This window comes from Pseudorca crassidens, chromosome 6 (assembly GCF_039906515.1).
Source record: "Pseudorca crassidens isolate mPseCra1 chromosome 6, mPseCra1.hap1, whole genome shotgun sequence".
NCBI lineage: Eukaryota > Metazoa > Chordata > Mammalia > Artiodactyla > Delphinidae > Pseudorca > Pseudorca crassidens.
In genome coordinates, this window is record NC_090301.1 from 53,029,353 (window position 1) to 53,052,268 (window position 22,916).

General features: G+C 36.1%; 1 long non-coding RNA gene across 1 annotated transcript in view; it reads right to left on the reverse strand.

Moving 5' to 3' along the window:
- LOC137226455 (uncharacterized) overlaps positions 1 to 22,916 on the reverse strand; it is an 854,565-nt gene that overhangs the window by 783,224 nt on the left and 48,425 nt on the right. Inside the window, exon 2 of the long non-coding RNA XR_010944357.1 lies at positions 14,542 to 14,582. This is a non-coding gene — a long non-coding RNA (uncharacterized lncRNA). The remainder of the gene's footprint in view (positions 1 to 14,541; positions 14,583 to 22,916) is intronic.

Here is a 22,916-nt window from a genome sequence, read left to right on the forward strand (position 1 = left end):
TAAACCTTAAAGGAAAAGATTGCTAGGATATTTTAGTTCTCATATGATAGCAAATAAGTTTTTCCCATCTTTTAAAAATTCCAAGATATACTGAAGTATCTGAATAATTTTCTAAATGATGAAATGTGCTGGAAAAGGAAATTATAAGAATTACACCATGGAACGCATGATAACCAAGAGGAAGAATGGAAAAGAGTAATCCATTTTCGGGACTTCCCTGGTGGTCCAGTAAGACTCCGCACTCCCAATGCAGGGGAACCAGGTTCGATCCCTGGTCGGGGAGCTAGATCTCACATGCATGCCACAACTAAGAGTTCGCATGCCGCAACTAAAGATCCCGTGTGCCGCAACGAAGACCCAGCGCAGCCGAATATAAATAATAAATAAGCAATCCATTTTCATGTATAGCAAAAGATACAAATTCCTAATGTCAATGTTTAAGACAGCCATTTCGGTGGTAAACCTATCTTTAAGACAAATTTATTTTAACTATTATCTTTAATTAAGAAAATGTAAATTTTTGGGACTTCCCTCATGGTCCAGCAGTTAAGACTCAGTGCTCCCAATGCAGGGGGCCCAGGTTCGATCCCTGGTCAGGGGACTAGATCCCAAATGCCCAACTAAAGATAAAGAGCCCACATGCCGCAAATAAAAGATCCCACATGCTGCAACTAAAAGATCCCACACGCCACAACTAAGACCAGGTGCAGCCAAATAAATAAAAATAAAATAAATATAAAATATAAAATTTTTTTAAAAAAGAAAAATTAAACTTTTCATTGAAAAATATGCACTGAGAACACTCTTAAGGGATTTCTGAGAGGTACTGAGTGAAGGCTCACACAGCTTATATCTTTGAGTCATTCTCAATACCTTTCTTTCCCTCATTGCAGCCCATCAGCCAATCATCAGCAAGCCCGCTGCTCTCCCTACATCCACATCATCTCTACCCATTTCTCCCCATCTCCACTACCTCTTCCTTATTCCAAGTCACTACCATCCCTTATAGTGGACTAATAACATTTCTTCTTTTTAAACATTTTTTTTCTACTTGGCTGTTGGTGTTTATATTTTCTTTTTTTATATTTTCTCTATTTTTAAAATTTTGTGTCTTGAACATATATTATTTAATAACCACAAAACATGAAGAAATTATATATTTAAAATGTATGTTATATAAGACATATTTTATATTTATTATATAAACCTAATATATATTATGAGATAAAGATTTAGCACTGGATGAACACTTTTATATCACCCTAATTTATCCACTCCACCAATACTGTCCTTATCAAGGTCACAAATGACCTCCACATTACCAAATCCAGTGGTCAATTCTCAGGCTTCATCTTACTTGATCTACTGTTAGCATTTAACACTCTCTCTTCCTTGAAACATTTTCTTCTTTTGACTCCCAGCACAGTCTCCCTGATTTTCCTCTTACTTCCCTGGCTGCCTCTTCTCAGACTTCTTCACTGTGTCCTCCTCTCCTCCCTAACCTTCACAGTACCCCAGGACTCAATCCTTCACTGCTTCTTCACTCCCTAAGTGTCACACTTTTAAGATCTGATAGCTTCTTAAAGTAGATCTCCTGCCCAGACCTCTCTCTTCAAAATGCCCTTCTTACAGCCAACTCTCTACCTATCCTCCACACTTAGATGTTTTAGGCATCCCAAACTTTCCACATTCAAAACTGAACCGCGGCTCCGCCCTTTAAAACTGGCTCCTCCCCCTTAACTGTTCATCATCCAAACTGTCAGTAGATACTGCTGACATTACTTTCAAAATGTATCCAGAATCTGGGACATCTTTTTTACCACCTCGATTATTATTATTCTGATCCAAGACAATATCTTCTCTTAATTACTGATTATCCTCCTAACACGTGCAGAGTTTTAAAAGTTAGATTAGACTTACAACAAAAACCAGCAGTCTACTATCCCCACTATCAACTGCCACACTGAAGAGGCAATTGCTTTCAGTCCGTTTAATTTTTCCTTCTAGTATTTGTTGTCATATTTTTAAACAATGCACTTCTTGTTTGTTAGCTTTAGCTATCTATTTACTTACTAGAAGAAAATTATTTTAATCATTTATAAGTCACTTCTATTTCCCATGCCATATTATAAATATAGTTTTTGGTATAAATACTGTGTTTATGCTATTGTGATTTTGTAAATCTTGTCCACAACTGAGCCATGTTGTGAACTACGATGATGTTTCCTTTCTTGAATACCTTGTTCACCCTGAGTCAGTTGACTCACTTTATCAGTGGATATTTGCATTAATTAATCTCTAAACGCACAGCCCAAAATGTGAATTTCCCTTCCAACAGATTCAAACACATCAGATCATCTCCGAATTTCCTTTTGTCTTTCTTGGAGAGATTACTCCTGAAACCTTTTATTTAGCACTTATCCAGTCTGGCCGCTCCCTACGCTGGCAGCACATCTGTCTGTGATCCATTGGTTTTCTATCACCTTCATCCAGGGAACTACCTTAGCCTCATATCAAATTTGGAACCCTTGTTTCCAGGACCCCATACCATCTTCCTGGTTTACACCTTTATTTGTTTTGGTGAAAATTTCCTAGTAAATTTCTAAGAAAGAATGCATCAGAGGCAAATGTTTTGAGACCCTGCCTTCAGAAATATCTTTATTCTACCTTTGTACTTCATTGATAGTTTGGCTGAACGTAGAATTCCAAGAAATGTCCTGTCTCTATTTTTGCTCTACTTTCCAGAAATTTCTCAACCCTTCTAATACTCATAATGATTTTTTTAAATTTTTGTTCCAACTTCTTTTCCAAGGGCTCTTTTTATTCTCCAAAAATACTTTATCTCTAGTATCCCTTTGTTTTTGAGATGCAATATCTTCTGTGGCACTTATTGCTAGTTAAATAATATCTGATTCCCCTCTTGTTGCAGACCCAGGGAGGATTTCACTTTCCTGCCTCCTGAAGTTGCCGTGGACATAAGTCTTACTTTGGCCAAATGATTTGAGAGAAAATGACTCGTCATTTCTAGATAGAAGTATTTAAATGCTGTGCTCAAATCTCCAGCCTCTCTTTCTTATTATGGTGGAATGTGTATTGATGGTGAAAGCAAGTATTGATAAGAAGACCAGGGCAGCTTGGAATACTGAGCCAATACATAGAAAACAGCAACCCAGGAGAAAAGTGTGGACCTGCAGCAGACATTGCATGAGCAGGGAAAAAAGCTTAGTTGTATTTAGGCACCCAAATTTGGGTTTTTTTTGTTAACAGTGTACATATTTGGTACCACAAGTGGGGCACTACCATAACAATAAATATCTAATATGTAACACTGGCTTAGTGGTTGGATAGCAAGTGGTAAAGAAACTGGTATCAGAGGCAATAAAGATGGTGATTCATGCTACGTGGTTTCAAAATATTTGTACAACTATGAATTGAGAGACAGATTGTGTTATCAATGATCCTGTAGTTCCAAAGGTGGCAGTAGGAAAAAGAGAACTGAATTTTGTGATAGGTTTCTGTGGGCAATGTTTGACAAGATATTATATGAAATAGATGAGATCAGAAAAGAACTGTCCAGGCTTCAAGTAGGAATGAAAAAGATAAAAGAAAATGTGTCCAGAAATTTGAAGACATGTTAGGTTAGAAGAGATAACTGATTGTCAAACACATTCAAATATAAAATTGAGACAGTCTTAAAATAAGGAAAGCTCATTAAAATTCAATATTAAGCAAGGATCAAAGTAATAATATAGTTGTAATAACCATTAACAAAACCTCTGAGTAGTTTAAATGTTATCAGGTCACCCAGTATATTCTTTCAATTGGATAAAAAGCATAAGAGGATGCTAAATGGTGCCTCTCGCTAAAATCTAATCGACACAAAATCTTGAGCTGCTATATTTCCTCAGAGATGAATGCTCCAATTTCCTGCCTGGGGAGAATAAGCCTGTCTAGGAGTAATCTCCGCTGAGGGAGGAAGGGAGAGGGCTGGAAGCTTTACCATTCAACATGAACACTTCCATTTAATCTCACTGTTCTTCAAGATGACACCCAAAGCTCCAGAGAATAAGCCTCCATTCTCCTGCTCAATACATATAATGTAGCTATTGTCATCTCCCATTCCATCGGGTTTTTTTTCCCTGTCTGAGTTCATTCCTTTTTGTCCCTTCTCTATCATTTTAGTGAAGTTATAGGAGGGAACAAAGGTAAACGTAAGTATCCAATCTACCATATTTAACTGGAAGTTAATGCTACAATCCCCCTTACCTGATCTCCCAACTTCCTCTCCAGTGTCCTATAAATCATTCTCAGTACAGCCAGAATGATCCTTTAAAACATAGTCCATGTTTCCTTATATTAAATCCTCTAATGGATTTCCACTGCATTAGAATAAAATTCAAACCCCTAATCATGGTCCATAAGTCCACACATGATCTGAGCCACATCACTTGTCCCCTAATTCTCTGTGTTTAAGCCACTCTAGATTTTTGTATGTTCCTTGAACATGCCAAGATCATTTCTACCTTAGGGCCTTTTATTTTGCTGATCCTTATAGGAATCTTCTGTCCCTAAGTTTGCAGAAGGTCAGTTATTTTCATTTAGTTCTCAGCTCAAATATGACCTCTTCAGGGATGTTCCTAACCACAGAGGACTCAACCTACAACAGCCTGACTCCACCTACTCCCAGTCTCTATACATCACATCCCCTTCTTTCATTTTTTCATAATATTTATAATTCTATTAATTATCCCATTAATATATGTTACATATACATTACCTGTGTCTCCCTCCAGTCAAACACTTTCCAAAAGAATATGAACTTAAGAAACCTCATTTGTCTCATTCATCATTTACTTACCTAATATGGAATATTACCTGGCAAGATTAGGGACCCAGTATATTTTTAAATGAATAAATACATGACTGAACAAATCATTTCTATATTATGTTCTAAATTGGAATTGTTTATGTGCTTCATTCATCATTTAACTCTGTCAATTTGAACTTTAAAAATGTGTCAGAATATTTCTCCTTTATAGATGTGATTTAAAAAGTAGCTTGTGGAAGACTCCTGTTGAGAACAGCAAGAAACATGGGATAAAGTACTACTACTTCTACTACTATCACTATACTACTACTACTACTACTAATAATAATAATCAGAGAGCCATAGAGACAGTAATTGAAGGAGCAAGATCATAGATACAAAAGAACCAGAGGTGAGTAAGCCAACATTCTGTGAGTTAATTTTCCCTTGAAGTATTTGCCAACTGGAGATTAATGATTGCAAAATTAGAGATCAGTATTCCTATCAGAGAAAAAAAACCTTATAAGTGGTAGAGAAGCCAGCAGAGCTTTTAGCAATACTATTGCAGACAGAAAGAAATGTAGAACACCAGAAACAGTAAGTATGAAGAAAAATATAAATGAATACTGATTGTACTAAACAATAATAATGATGTCTTGTAAAGGTTTAGGTATATGTAGAATTAAAATGACTGACAAAAATAACATAAATGGCAGGAGTAGGGAAGTAAAGTAGTTAAGGTGTTCTAAGTAGTCTACATGTCTGGGAAGTGGAAAATTGCAAATATATTTGATTCTGTTAAGTAATGAATGCATATTTTAAATGCTAGACTAACCACTGAAGGAACAGAAAAAAGAATGTATAACTAAAAAGCTGATTGGGGGAAACAGAATAATTTTTAAAACTTGATTAATCCAAAAGAAGATAGGAAAGTAAAAAAATGATAAAAACAAGTAGAAAATTAAAAAATAACTAAGATTGTATATACAAACCCAAGTAAAGCAGTAATCACATAAAGTGTAATTGGGCTAACAGTCCAATTAACAGTAATATTATCAGACTGGAATTTTAAAATGCTGATTACAAGAGTCACACTTTAAATATAAGAACACAGAGGTTGAAAAGAAAGGATGGAAAAAACATGCAAACATGAACCAAGGAAAAGTTAGTGTAGCTCTTCTAATATGACAAAGTATTCTTGAAGACACTAAGTATTTCTAAAGATAGGGACCAATATTTCATAATGATTAAATGATCAATTTACCCGGAACATGTAGCAATTTTAAATTTATATGCACTCAATAATGCAGCTTTGAATATATAAAAGAAATGTGCATGAGTGGGAGACTTTAATATACATCTTTTAATAACTGATAAATGAATTAGGCAAAAAAACTGTAAAGATTTGACAGGCTATATTATATATATGTGTGTGTGTATATATATATATATATATATATATATATACACACACACATATATATACACATATAACATACACACATACATTCCTGCCCCCAAGAATGTCAAAGTGTACGTTTTTTTCAAGAATAGTGGACATTTATCAAAATAAAATGCATGTTGAGCCATAAAGCAAATCTCAACAAAATTAAAGGATTGAGATCTTTCAGAGTATCTTCTCTGGCCACAATGGAATTAAGCAGAATTCAATAACAAAAAGAAACCAGAAAATCTCCACATTCTTAAAAATTAAGGAATAGACTTCTCTAGTCCATGAATCAAAGAAACTAGCAAGACTAATGAGAAAAAAAAATATTGGGAAGTTTCAAAGAGGCAATATCAGAAATGTGGTGGAGGACACCACCACAGATCATACAGATATTGAAAGAGATGAGAGGACTTTATTACCAAAAATCCCCACAAAACTCTATATACATCAATTTGAGAATTTAGATGTCGATGGATTCCTAGAAAAGCTTAGTTCAGCAAAAAATAGAGAAGTCTGAATTTTCTTGTATTTTTAAATATATTAAGTCTGTAGTTTAAAACCTTCACACAAAGAAATCTCTAGGCTTATATGACATCACCAGAGGAAGAAACAACTTTGTTCTCACACAAACTCTTCCAGAAGTTAAAAAAGAGGAAACACTCTCAACTCATTTCACTAGGTCACTCACTATAAAGCAAAATTTAATGGGCAATACAAGTTAGGAAAATAATAAGCTAACCTCTACTGAGCTTGGATGCAAATTCCCTAAGCAAAATAACAGCAAATCTAACACAGCAACATATAAAAAGGATACTACATATCATGACTCTAGGAATTATTCCAGAAAGATGAGATTATTTAACATTTGAAAATCAGTGTAATTTTCCACAATAACAAAATAAAGGAGAAGAATCATACGAGCGGTTCAATAAATGCACAAAAACATTTGATAGGAGGGAAGTTCTTTAATCTGTTAATAAGCCTCTACAAAAACATTATAGCAAATATTGTTTCTGTTGGTGAATTATTGAAAGTTTTTTCTCTAAGATCAGGAATGAGAAATAGGTGGTCCTATCACTACTTCTATCCAACTTTTATCCTGGAGCTTCTAAAAAATGCAATAGAAAAGAAAATAAATAAGGGTTGGAAAGGAAGAAAAATAACTGTCATTTTAAAATGTTTTAATTGTACATTTTGGAAATCCAAAAATTTCTACCAACTTTGAGAATTAATAAACGAATTTTGCAAGTCCAAGGATATAACGTCAATATTTAAAACAACTGTATCTTTCTGTACAACAACAAACATAAAAAAATAAAATTTTGAAATTATACTAACAGAATTGCATCAAAAACTAGGACAATTTACATCTGTACTTCCAAAAAAAGGAGTCTTGATACCTTGCTCACACCACATCCAAAAATCTATTACAGATGAATTCAAGATTTAAATGTGAAAGGTAGGCTATAAAACTTCTGGAATAAAGACTAGAAGAAACTCTTCATAAACTTGGGGTAGGCAAAAATTTCTTAAACAGGCCCCCCCCAAATGATAACCAGAGAGGAAAAAAATGGTACAATTGTATACATTAAAATTTTAAAAGTTCATTCAACTTAAGACACCAAAAAGAGAATGAAAAGGCAAACCACAACGGGGTGAAGATAATTGCCATACATATTTCTAACAAAGGACGTGTATCCAAAGTATGAAATCTGCATCAGTATCTATACCTATATCTGTATCTCTTCATTCAAATCAGTAATACAAAGGCGCAACTCATTACAAAAATGGGCCCAAAAACTTCATAAAAGAGGTATCTAGGGAATTCCCTGGCGGTCCAGTGGTTAGGGTTCCACACTTCCACTTCAGGGGGCACGAGTTCGATCCCTGATCCCTGGTCAGAAAACCAAGATCAGGTATGCCGCCCTGCGTAGCCAAAGAAAAATAAAACATAAAAAAAGAGGTATCTAAACTGCCAATTAGCGTGAAAAAATGTTGAACTCCATTAATTATCAGGAAAATAAAATTAACCCACAATAGAATAACACTACACAACCACCAGAATGTCTAAAATTCAAAGTGGCAGAACACATTGAGGTTTTAATGAAGATATGGATCATATGTTGCTGTGATGAGTGTAAATTGATATAATCACTTTGGAAAATGGTAGTCTTTACTAAAGCTGAATAGAAACATGACTCCTAGGTATATACACCTAACAGAAATGCATGCAAATATTCACCAAAAGATATGCAAAAGAGTGTTCATAGCAGCACTACTCACAATAGCTAAAATACAAATCAACCCAAATTCCTATCAACAGTAGAACAGATAAATAGGTTATGGCGTATCATACAATGGAATACTGTACTATATAGTGATGAGAATGAACAAAGAATAGTGGTTATCACTACAGAGGGGTTAATGATTAGAATGGTGCATGAGGGGCTTCTGGGTGCCTTTGGTAGTTTCTTGATGTGGTTAATGGGTCCATTCAAAAACTTTGTGAAAAAGCAAAGTTTACAGATATACACCTATAATTTGTGCACTTTATTATAGTTCAATAAACATTTTACTTTTTTAAAAAGTTTGTGAGATAGCTATATGGGAAGAGTCAACAAATTTCTGGGTCTGATCCAGTGCTTTCTGGTACTGATCCAGTGCTTACTGGTTCCAAGGATCCTAAAACACCTCAGTAAATTAAATTATATTAAATTATAAGATTGTTTTAACTCTTTACTTGGGGAATGGACACCACTAGTCCAGATGAGGAAAGGCTGGATTTTCTAGATTAGAACTTTCATCCTGGAAAGTCATTGCAGAATGAGGCTGCACCTAAACTATCTGGTCAGCTGACTCACAAAGCATTACACAAGGTATCAACTGGGTTATAAGTGAGTTAAGTGCTTTGGGCAAGACATAACTGAAGGGGCAGGAAGACACATTGGGAAATTTGAGATTATGACCTAGAATGGGAGAGGATATGTAGATTTTGCTGGTTTTCTTGACATATGTGTTCTTGTGTGTTGTAGAATCCTACCGGCTCTTTCCTGAATAAAGTTACATCTTAGGTGGAAATTAGAAAATAAAGATAGCTTTTAAATTTTTTAAATAGAAAAACTGCATTTTGTTAAGAATTACCCTTAAAAGTCCTTTAAAATGGTGAAACATTGGAGACCCATGGGCCTTCTCTAAATCTAACAGTCTGGGGTTTTTTTCTAGTATTGGAACATATTGTTCTTTCTTTGACTGAGAACCTGATGAATGTACTGGCTACTATGTAGGGGATTATGGTATCTAAAAATTCATAACTTTAAATATTAGAATAATACTATCAAGGCAAGGGGCCCGGAGAAACTGAGCTAGAAGGAAGGAACAGGAGATTAATGGTTCACATAAGACACTCACTCTGGAATAATCTCCAGCTCAGTGCATATGGTTTAATTCATATTAACTAAATGTGCATAATATGAGATTCTACAATATTTGAATATGGAGTAAAATCCTCTTCTCAAGGACATCCTGACAGTTTTTCAAGGTAGGTGGGAATACATTATTATTGGAAAAATTATCTGTTCTTTCTCTTAAGCACAATTATTCTAATTCTCTATAATGTTTTTTCATTTGGTTTGGGAGATACTAGTGCTAAGTGTGACCTTGGCAAGATACTTTACTTCATCACCTGTAGAGTACAGATAACAGTTCCTGTTTCAGAGGATTGCTATAGCTTAAAAGGGCACCTAGCAAAGAGTAAGTTCAATGTAAGTATTTATTACATAAATAAGTAAATAAAACTGCTGATTCTTCTGCTATGAATACTTTAAACATGTAACTTGAGAATAAGACATTCACAGTAAGAATTTAAAAACCTTTTACCTCCTCTATATTAATGTCTCCTTATTACTTTACATCATAATAAATCCAATACAATAAGATTTCTTTCTGAACACTCTATTCTTCATCCACATTTGAGCAAATGTCTTAAGCTGCTTTAGCATTCCCCTCTGAAGAACAGGCCTTAGCACAGCTCTAAGAAATTCATCTGGTCCAAGCCCTCAGGCTTGGGACAAAGGTCTTTTCCCAGACTCATCACAATGGAGTGTCCTGCTGAATTAATTGTCCCTGTGAGTCATCTCTGCATGGAACCATGAGACAAAGTCACCTTATTTGTAAAGCACCACCTACCAGGCCCTTCAAAGTACTGAGGAAAATCCATAATAAATAATAAAACACACAGAATAGGCCAAAATTAGCTCTCAACAATATACATTTCCTGCTGATCTGAATAACAAAGGAGGGAAGAAAGCATCTTATAGTATATACCAATACCACATTATTATAGAAATTTCATTAAAAAATTGTATGTATTAAGTTTCACCAAAATTGATGACTTACATTTTATAAATGCAAAGCAAATAGAATTATTCTAAAATAACTTAATGGCTAGATGGTATTGTATAGTTGCTTATGATTGTTTTCTTTTCCCTTTTATTTTGTTTATTCTGTGTTTCTGCTTTGGACTGAACTGTGTCCCCACATACATACACAAATTCATATGTTGTAGCCCTAACTCCCAATGTGATGATATTAGGAATGGGGCCTTTGGGAATTAGGTTTAGATAGTCATGAGGGTGGGGTTCTCATGATGGGATTAGTGCCCTTATAAGAAGAGACACCAAAGAGCTTTCTCTCCCTCTCTCTCTCTCTCCCCCATGTGAAGATTAGGTTCAAGGCAGCCATCTGCAAACCAGGAAGAGAATCCTCACCAGAACCTGACAGTGATGGCACTCTAATCTTGGATTTCTAGCCTCCAGGACTGTGATAAAATATATGTCTGTTGTTTAAGCCACGCAGTCTATGGTATTTTGTATGGCAGCCAGAGCTGCCTACGACACTATGTATTTCTATATTATAGTGTTTCAAAACATTCCCCTTTGAGTCTCAACTCTTTTGTTTCCTGGTTTTAGGACCATGAACAAGGCATCTTAACTTCCTTTAGATTCAATTTTTTTATCTGTTTAACACTGAGTATGTTTGTTCTGCCTTCCCCACAGAGTTTTCAGAATGAAATGAAGTATAAGAAAATGCTTATGAAAACTGAATAAAATGTTTTCTAAAGCTATTTCCAACTCAGAACTAATGCAAATAGGAATAATGTTAAAATAATTTGATTTTTAAAATTTCATTGACATTTGTAGCATTTACTGTAAGATATTAAATTATGTATTTATATAATTTTTAATTGGTATTTTATATGTAATCCGAATAACCCTAGAGTACATCCATTGCAGATCCTGAGAAGGATCGCTTTCACAGTTTACCTCCAAGTTGTTGGACCATTTGTTCTATCTGCATAGGATAGAACACAGGTCCTATGTGGCAGGACCATAGCTCTCCCTCCTGCATCTTTCTAGGAGAGCTGAAAGGGAGTCCTCATCAACTCTTCCTGCCACGGTTGTACTCTGTTCGTACTGCCTGTCTAAACCTCTGGCAACATAATACGGTTGTGGATGTCATACCAAGGTCACTGTCATGTGCTGAATTGCGTTCCTCCCAAATTCATGTTGAAGTCCTAACCCTTGGTATCTCAGAATGTGACTGTTTGAAGACAGGGCCTTTAAAGAGCTAATTAAGCTAAAATGAGGTCATATGGGTGGGCCCTAATCCAATATGACTGGTGTGCTTATAAGAAGTAGAGAGTAGGACACAGACACTGCATACACATAGAGCAAAGACCATGTAAAGACACAGGGAGAAGACGGTCATCCGCAAGCCAAGGAGAAAACAAACCTACCCACACCTTGATCATGGACATCCATGAGAAATAAACTTTGGTTGTTTAAGCCAACCAGTCTGTGTTTTTTCTGTTGTTGTTGTTATGGCAGTCCTAGCAGACTAACATGGTCACCCTCAGTGTGGTCCTGACCCAAGCTTGGTCTCAAGTGTTTTTCTGCACTTTTCCTTCTCCACTTCTGCTGATCTAAACCCCCACCTTCTGCAGCACACTATCTGATCTCTCTCCAACCCTCCGTTCCTAATGCCCAGCTCTTGCAGAGGGCCTCTAAGAACACAATTCCCTCTTTTCAACACCTAGCACACTCCATAGGATACATAGAGGCTTTCAATAGGCAGTCACAGGGGATTGGAATCAGAGATGTCACAAAGAGCAGCTTCACAATTTATCCTGAATTACAGCTGCTTCTTAACCCTCAGAACCTGTAAAGCTTGATCAGGCTCCTTAGACCCAGGTGTAAGATTCTTCTTTCAGAGTGTCCTTTGCCCTCCCCTGCAATCGGTTTTCTGTCTACTCAGCCTCTTTCACTGGACATGTCTGTAGACAGCTGGATCTCTCTCATGGCCAGGATCCAAGTTTGTTCACATAGAGCTCCTGAACCCCCATGAAAATCAGGGATAAGATTGGGTATCTATTTCAGGGTCTTCAAACGTTCTGATATTTAAGATTGTTTGTCCAGACAATCCCAAAAACCTCTGGGGTAGATTCCTCATAAGGCTCTAGGAGAGACCCAGCTCTGTCTCAGCTGAGAAACCCTATCAGATAAATATTCCATACAAGAATTTTATTGTCACAAGAATTTTACATAGAGAGAGAGAATAAATATGAGAGAGAGAGAATAAATATGAGAGAGAGAGAGAATAAATATATCTAGAAAATATCTCTATTGGAGAGCTTAAAATTTCATAGAATTATATTTTTATATCTTTTGTGTTTGTGTTTTGTATGGCAGCCAGAGCTGACTACGACACTATGTATTTCTATATTAAAGTGTTTCAAAACATTCCCTGGTCATAGGAAAGATTATGAAAAGAATATATTGGTGCTTAATGTTATTTGAAGAGAACTAACCTTATGAAAACAGAAAATTCACCTCACAAGTTCTAATTTACACTGTCACAGCAGCACCTTGTAAACCTTTTAAAATGTATCTAACATCTCCCAATAAAAATCTCACAGGGAACAAGAATACTGTTCAAAGAAACTATATTTTTAAAATAATTCAAAACATTCTTTGTAATAAGAGGTCATTCCATAGTTTCATGTTAAAAATCTAAGCACCCAAAGAATTTAAGAGAAGAGCAGACTTAAGACCTGAACTCCATAGAGATGCACGCAGAGCAGTGATGGTTTTACACCTGCTATAATAGGATCCAATCTTCTGGGGATGTAGGATCCACAGCCATCTGCTCATCAGAAAGGAGTCTTGTGCACAGAGGTTAACTTCTCTACCCCAGTCTTTATGAATTAATTCTACATCAGCATAAAACTTCCTTTTTTATTTCTTTTTTGGCAGCATCACTCTAATGCACAGTCGGCTGAGGATGGCAAGAAGCCAAAATATTAGTGAAAAGAAAGAAAATTGAGGCCGCCAGGTTCTGTATATTCACAAACACAAAATTTTCCTTAAAAACAATGATACAGAAGAAAAATTGCCAATATGCACATGAATGAGATTGGGATGGAGGGAAGGAAAGGAGAGGAAAAGGAAGAGGAGAGGAGACTTTCCCTATGAATGTCTGACCCAATTTCTTGGGGAAATTTTAATGTAGTCAGTGCAACATACCCCACAGTTACCAGAGGCTATATATATACCAACTGCCTTGAGGGGTATTATCAAACCATGCAAATGTCCAAAGTCAGCTCTTCCTCTAGCCTTTGTCTTCCTGCTTAACATGTCCTGTTTCTAGAAGTTAGATTATAAATTCACACATGAAAGTTCACATGCTTCAAAAAATAATATGTACTCTTCTAGCTTTTTACCCTTAGCATGTCAATTAATAGTGCATTTAGGAGATCAACTAATTGCCATTGGACAAGGTGAGAGCACTTACTCTGACATCCAAGCTACAAAATAGATCTATTATTTTTTTTATTTTATTTTTTATTTATTTATTTTATTTTTGGCTGTGTTGGGTCTTCATTTCTGTGCGAGGGCTTTCTCTAGTTGTGGCAAATGGGGGCCACTCTTCATCGCGGTGCACAGGCCTCTCGCTATCGCGGCCTCTCTTGTTGCGGAGCACGGGCTCCAGACGCGCAGGCTCAGTAGTTGTGGCTCACGGGCCTAGTTGCTCCGCGGCACGTGGGATCTTCCCAGACCAGGGCGCGAACCTGTGTCCCCTGCATTAGCAGGCAGATTCTCAACCACTGCGCCACCAGGGAAGCCCAAAGTAGATATCTTATTAAAGTATGTGTTAACCAAAACACAGAGCTACAGAGAAAGGGAGCTGATACACATAAGGCTTGAGCTGTCAGAAGGTTATCACTGACCTGTATGGGTTGTTAGTGGCAGGTCCCAGTCCAGAAAGTACCTAAAAAAAAAAGATTAAGAACCAATAAGCCAAAAAGAAGGGGGAAAGGGGTAGAGAAGGAGGGTGTGTGTGCACATAAGCATACACATGTGTGTGAGGCATGGAGAGACAGAGGGGGGAAATCCATGTCTGTGCCTACAATAGGGACAGTGAACATAAAATGAGGAGCTGGATGTGAAAGACAAATGTCTGTTTTGCAGAGGGGTAGCCCTGATTCTTACTTTCAGAAATAATTTATTATGTGCGTCTGTCACAAATATTCTGGAAAAAAGCCCTAAGCCATAATTTTCACAGAGTAATATTCCAATGGTGGGAGATCTTGGTGAAAACTAAAAGAGCATCAGGTTAATCAATGAAAGGAATAAGGAATTTTACATATTTTTCTTAAAAGATGGTTCCTCTTGTTAAATTTTCTGTACTAGAAGCTGCAGCATGAATTTGTCCTTGGCATTAGAATACATTACAGCTCATCTCTTCCTAGGAGAACTGTATTCCCGTCCACTGTGCTCAGCAGGGGTAAACTGGGAACAGCTTATCAGATTATACAGTATTATAAACTGCACTCTGCTCTCATCTGATTGCTTTTCAATCAGAACCTCGCATCTTTTGCCAGATATAAATTATCTTATATAAAAGAGCTTTTGAATACAAAGTCAATGAGGTTTTTTTTTTCTGGAGGTAATGCAATCCTTATTTGATTATGAAACCCAAACTTGCTCACTGTAGTCTGCATGGACAAGTGTATGCCGTGTTTCTGTAATACAAATGATACAAGTACAAAAATATATGACCCTCCTACTGAACAGCAAGATAATCTAATGTAGTTCCACCCTAAATTGGAATAATGTGCCATAGTGTACTTTTTACCTATTCCAAATCATAGTGTAATTACAAACATAGTTTCTAGCTCAATTCCCAAGAGTGATGGAGAAAATATAATATTGGTGCGTGTATGGGTACATGGAAGGGGAATTGTGTTGGGGAGAGAAAGGAAAAGGGAATGGACAATGGACAACAGAAAATAAAACTTTGCTTCCCTAATCTCCAAGCTGTGGTTGGGAAATATCTCCAAGAGTTTTGAAACTGATTCAGTGGTCAAGTAGCCTGGGTTCAAAATCAGCTCTAGGACTAATTTACTCTGAGGTCTCTGGAAAAATAACTTCACATCTTTAAGACTCAAGATTCTCAGCCATAAAAAATAATAAAGGCTGGATTTTGTTATATCCAGGAATTTTATTATTATTTTCAGATAAACTGTGTATATTGTGTACAAGGCACAACTGTGATCTCTACTTGTTTGCCGTATTTTTACACACTGGCTAAAATGTAAACTTAAATAGAAAGGACAAATTTAATAAAATTAGATGCCTCAAATCATTTTTGAAAAGCATCAGTTTCATTATTCAACAACTACTCATTGAGTGCCTACCATGTGCCAAGCACGGTACGGTACACTAAATTGTAAATAAATGAATAAATGGGTGGTCAGATAAACACCAAGTGGGAAAGAAGGGAGGCAGGAAGTCAGCTAGTTGCTTAGTTGAATTCTCAGGCCTATAACAAATCACAGTATGGAGAGAAAGTGAGCACTGCATTCATTAGAACAGAGCTTCCCCAAATAAGTATAGCACTGATCAAATATGCTGTAATATGACTTTAGGTGACATACAAAGGAATCATTTTATATTAATAATTATAATATTTATAATAGCCATTAAAATTAAAAGTATTTATATATTATTGATTATATTATTATATAATCTATTATATATATTATTGATTAAGATAAGGTAACATAAAATAAGTGAGTTGAATTAAGGTCAATTTAAAAAATTACTATCTAATACTATAACTGTTAGGTGTAGAAAGCAAAAATCATGAAGATGGCATTAAAATGACTGAACATGAAAAAATATGAGGACAAGATAAACCTCTGATATTTTGCTGCGATTCTCTTGAATTCATAGTCCCTGTTATGATTCTATGATTTTTTAATTATCAGACTAGAGAAGAGCAGCTCATCTCTAGACCAAGGGATTAAAAATTACACACACACACACACACACACCATAGGCCAGTGTTCTCTCAACAGATGGACTCTCAGTTATCAAAGTGTGGACAGCGGAGAACCCTAAGAACTTCATGGGGGCAAAATGGTGCTAAAATAAGGGATATGATAAAAACCACCACCATTTATTGAACATCTTCTCTGTGCTATGCTTTGTACTTAACATTATTTCTAATCTTTATAATGACTCTGAGAGCTAGGGTTTGGGTTTTCTTGTTTTCCAACCTTACCTATAAGAAAACTGAGAGTGATAGATTTTAAGATGTTTTCTTAAGATAGCATTGAGGACACAGTAAATAAATTGACTCAATAAATGAATTAAGCTCTTATCACATTGTTAATAAAATAACTTTTAGTTTCTGTTAGTGGTATACTTTACCACTTTAAATCAACTGTTTATAAAGAACAACATTTCTGTCTAAAATTTGTGTCTGTCTATGAAATAAAGCCAACTTATCAGAGGATATAGAAACATAAGAGCATTTGGCGCTTACAAATGTGAATGGAAGAATGCATGTTCTACTAAAGAGAATATTCTCCCCAGAGATATTTGAGAGGAAAACAGGAAGCTGGAGCAATGAGGCACTGATTTTAGATAACTGGAAAAAGTCCAAGCTCCTTCTTGATCTATCAGGCTCTAGACCATGAAGGACATCTATTCACTAGGGTGCCTCAAGCTCAGAAATGACTCCTGAGAATTCTGTTTTGGATTTCAGGCTGCTTGTCTATTTTACTTATACTTCTAAAATTACTTGGAACACATGTACTTAATCTAGCAAAAATAATTCTTTAAGCATAATGCAAATAGAATTATTGACAATCTGGTCTATAATACCAGATGATCTTAACCTTAGTAATAGCAGGTAGGAGAGAAAACAGGAAACAGAAAGTGTTTAAGTTTTTCTTTAGATTAATTTTAGACTTTGTTAGAAGACAAAGCTTATACATTGATCTTAGGTGTGTGAAAAAAAATTTAGGGTAACTTCCATAAGAAGACAAATGGAGCATGTAACTTTCAAATAGCCGAAGGAAGTTTTTCTAAAAGGTGTAAATAAAACACAATTAATCCACAAAAGGCAGACAGAGAAATAAGAAGGAAAAAAGAAAACAGAAACACAAAATAAGATGACATTAATAAGTCCAAAATGAAAGGACTCAATTCCTTAGATAAAGGGACAGAGACCACATGGGGAAGCCCACATAGACTGGAACTGAGTCTCCACCAGTCTTTAGTCAACATCAACTGGCAGACACGTGAGTGAACAAGCCTGCATATGTTTCTAGCATCTAGCCTTTGAGTCTTCCAGACACCATGAGCAGACATAACTATGTCCACTGTGCCCTATCCAAATTCCTGATCCAGAGGACCCATTTGTATAATAAATGGTGTTTAATGTCACTAAATTTGGGGGGAAAAATGTATTATGTAGCCATAGTAATGAAATACACAGACACATACATAAAGAGAAAGTACTAATGATAAAGCAAATGGGTTCAAATATAAAGTATTAATGAAGCCTGGTAAAGGGTATATGGGAGTGATTTTTACTGTTCTTGTGACTTTCTAGAAATCTGAATTTATATCAAAATTTAAAGTTACTGAGAGAGAAAAAGAGACAGAGAAAGAGAGATAAGAGAGACATACAGAGAAGAAATAGAAGGTATAGATAATAGAAAGAAAAGATGTAGCTTGTGTCTGGAATTTTTTTTTAATGTAGAAGATACAGGTGCAGGAAGGACAACATAGGCAAGGTAAATAAAAAGAAATCCGCTTGACATATTAGAGGGAAACAGCAGAATTAAAGACAAAAAAAAATCTTAAAAGCAGCCAGAAAGAAAAGCACAGAAAGGAATGACAATTAAATTGACAGGAGGTTTCTAAACAGAAGCAATGGAAGTCAGAGATAATGAAATCGTATCTTCAAGGTGTTGGGGGGAAAAACCACAAAACACTTAGCTAGACATTTGTACCCAGTTTAAGAATGAGGGAGAGAACTTCCCTGGTTGCGTGGTGGTTAAGAATCCGCCTGCCAATGCAGGGGACACGAGTTCGAGCCCTGGTCTGGGAAGATCCCACATGCCGCGGAGCAAATGGGCCTGTGAGCCACACTACAGAGCCCGCGCCACACAACTACTGAAGTCTGCATGCTCTAGGGCCCGCGTGCAACAACTACTGAGCCTGTGTTCTGCAACTACGAAAGCCCGTGCGCCTAGAGCCCATGCTCTCAACAAGAGAAGCCACCGCAATGAGAAGCCTGCTCACCGCAACAGAGAGTAGCTCCTGCTCACCGCAACTAGAGAAAGCCCGCGCACAGCAACAAAGACCCACCGCAGCCATAAATAAATAAATAAAATTTGGGTTCCCTGTGTTTATTAAAAAAAAAGAATGAGAGAGAAATTAAGTATACCCTTACTAAAGAAAATTCTAAAAGATGTACTTCCAGAAGAAAAATGTTCCCAGACGAAGGTATGAAAGGAATGGTGAACAGAGAAAGTGCTGAGCATGTAGAAGACTGTGGTGGCCATGGTGAAGAACTATACAGCGTCCCTTCCAGAAAAGGGCTGGTTGCTCCAACAGCTGGAGAGCTGTCAGCAGACATCCTTCATCTATCGGCCCCTCCAGGGAGGGTCCCAGTCAAAGAGAAGCACCTTACTCAAGGACAAAGGGCAGCCCACCTCTGATGGTTGGTCAAAGCAGGGATATAGAGGCTTAGCCATTTTGGACAAAGTTGGGACAATCCTGGCAGGCTGTTTAACTCCCAGTGGGGTCAACCAAGGCTGTCATTAGAGCTGCACTGCGGCTCAACTGCCCCCTCTTGTCCTTCCTGCTTCCTTTCCCTCCCCCTCCTGCAGGTGTTGATCCTGAGGGCACTTGCTAATAAGGACCCTTCACTCTAAGGGAAGAAGGAGGAAAGGAAGGATGAAAGAAAGGGAGGGAAGGGGAGAGAGAAAAAGAGAGGAAAAGAAAGGAAGGAAGGAAGGAAGGAAGGAAGGAAGGAAGGAAGGAAGGGAGGGAGGGAGGGAGGGAGGGAAGGAGGGAGGGAGGGAGGGAAGGAGGGAGGGAGGGAGGGAGGGAAGGCGGGAGGGAGGGAGGGAGGGGAAGGAAGGGAGAAAGAAAGGGAGAAAGGGAGGGTGGGAGGGAGGGAGGAAGAAAGAAAGAAAGAAACAAGAGAGAGAGGAAGGAAGAAAGAAATAGAGAGGAAGAAAGGAAGCAAGGAAGGAAACAGAAATCATATTTAGAAGTGAATGAAAAATAAGAGCACTGCATATCAAAATCTGTGAGATGTAAGCCAAAGTAATAATATGAGGAAGATACTTAGCCTCACTTGTACTTGTTGGAAATCAAGAAAATGTGGACATATATACACTACCAAATGTAAAATAGATAGCTAGTGGGAAGCAGCCACATAGCACTGGGAGATCAGCTCGGTGCTCTGTGACCACCTAGAGGGGTGGGATAGAGAGGGTGGGAGGGAAACGCAAGAGTGAGGAGATATGGGGATATATGTATATGTATAGCTGATTCACTTTATTATAAAGCAGAAACTAACACACCATTGTAAAGCAATTATACTCCAATAAAGATGTTTAAAAAAAAAAGAAAAATGTGAATTAATATTAAAACTCCAATAGCTACTAACAAGAAGTTCCAACAAAAGTAAAAAATGAATTAATAAATATAAAAATAGAAATAAAAATAATACTTTCACCATTATAACCAAAAGCCACCTTTTTAAAAAGGTGAATAAAATAAAATTTTAAAATCTTTGTAGTTATGATCAAAATAATGGCATAAATGCAAAAGGAAATATAACTACGGATATAGAAAATATACTTGAAATAGTAGTAAAATACTTTGTACCATCACTTTATTGTAATCAATTTGATCATCTATGCTTGAATAATTGAATGAATACACATTGTGAAAATTATTCCAACCCAATAAAGAAATTCTGAATAGGCCAATAATCCTAGAATAAACTATAAAAGTGGTCAAATGTCTGTCACTTAAGAAGGATAACATTCAGATAGTTTTACCAAACCTTCAATAAATAATTACTATATATAAGTTTTCCTTTCCAGAGCATAAAATAAATAGATTTTTAAAGCACTTTTTGAGACATTCTACAAAGGAATCATTACTGTGATGCTAAGATCGAACAAGATCAAAAAAGGAAAGCTAACTTAAGGACCTCGGTGCAATGTGATAAATTATTAGGAAATTAAATCCAAAAGTGTAGATTAAAAAAAAAAAAATCTATCTTGACCATTTGGGTTTTATCCCAGAAATGCTAGGGTGGTTCAACTTAACAAGTCTATTGTTGTAATTCATTATATTATCATATTATAGGGTCCAAAATGTAATCATGAATCATGTAATCATGTCAAGAAAATCATGTCATATACATATATATGAAACTGGAAATGTAATGATAATCATTACAAGCATTCTAATTAAAGTCAAGAATAAAGCATGAATGTCATCTAGCAATCTTGCTTTACAGACTGTACTGGAAGCTGTCAATGCAATAATTTAAAAAAAAAGACACTGTGAAAAAGAGACAAACATCGTTATTTATGGAGGAAATAACTGATTCTCAGAAGGTCAACTGAGAAATAATTAGCACTAATAAGAGTTCTGTAGGGGGCCAATACAAGATCAAAATGCAAACACTAATAATAGATCTCTAATATACCAGCAATGATCAATTATAAAATAACACAGAAAAGTTGATTCTACTAACAAGACAAAATAAGATACCTAAAAAGATTCTAATAAGAAATATAAAGACATATCACATCACTTTTATATTTACCTCTTTATTCCATCTAAAATTTATTTTTTAGTATGATATGAAGTTAACATCTAACTTTCTTTACAATTGGATATCCAGTTGCATCAAAAACATAAATGGATTGATATGTGCAAAACTGTTAAATGAAAAGACTCATAATGTCTTAAATATGTAATGTCTCACCTAATCAATATAACAACTGACACAATAGCAATTGACCCAAAGAGAAAGGTTAACATATTTGAATATAAAAATATGTAACTTCTGTCCAAAACAGGACACAAAATTTTTTTACATAGACAAAGAAAATATTTACTATATATAAAATGCAAAAAAATTAAAATCTAAGTATAAAAAGAATTCCTACAAATCAATAAGTAAAAGACAAAAAAACCTTCAATATATAAAGGGACAAAGAGAGGAATAAGCAATTCTTAGAGGAAAAAAGATAAATAGAAGTTAAGTTTCTGAACCTCACCAGTAATCAGAAAAATATAAATTAAAACTATAAGGAAATAAAAATTTTCACCCAACCAATTGGCATAAAATAAAATATTAATATGATTTGGCTTTGAGAAGAGTGTTGGGAATGGACATGCTTTGTCAAAATACAAACATGTAATGGCTTTTTGGAGGTGATGTTAGCTGCATCTATCAATGCTAAATACATGCATACATTTTGATACAGTGATTCCAATTTTAGGCATCTATTCTAGAAAAAATAGCCATGAATGTGCTCTATTCCTGTATCAGTTGTAACAGTGAAAAACAAGAAAAGTCCTAAAGGGTCACCAATAATGCAATAATTAAATCATAGTAATACCATGAATTGCTTCGCAGGAATTAAAAAGAACGAAGGAAGATCTATACACACTTGTATGTGTGATCTTCAAAATACTTTTAAGTGAAAAAAGCAGTCAACAGAATACTTACAAATGGATCCTACACATGACCTCCGAAAACAATATATTTGTCCATATGCATGCAAATATGTGTAAATGAATAGAAAATAGAATGAAAAAATGTATACCACACTGCTAACAGTGTTTACTTCTGGGGAAGAAAATGGGATTTGGGCAGGGGGAAAAATCCTTAACCCCTTAATTCCTTTTCTCATATTGTTGAAAAATTTAACCATGGGAATTTATTTATTCGTTGTTCAAGTTTTTTAAAAAAAAGCTTTTTAACTATGTAATACTTGATTTGTGTCTTATTTAGCATATTTCATTGGTACATTTCCCTTTGAGTAACTTCTTCAGCTCAAATGATTTCTTTGAACTATAAAATGTACTTCTTCGGGGCTTCCCTGGTGGCGCAGTTGTTGAGAGTCCGCCTGCCGATGCAGGGGACAAGGTTTCGTGCCCCGGTCTGGGAAGATCCCATATGCCGCGGAGCGGCTGGGCCCGTGAGCCATGGCCGCTGAGCCTGCGCGTCCAGACCCTATGCTCCGCAACGGGAGAGGCCACAACA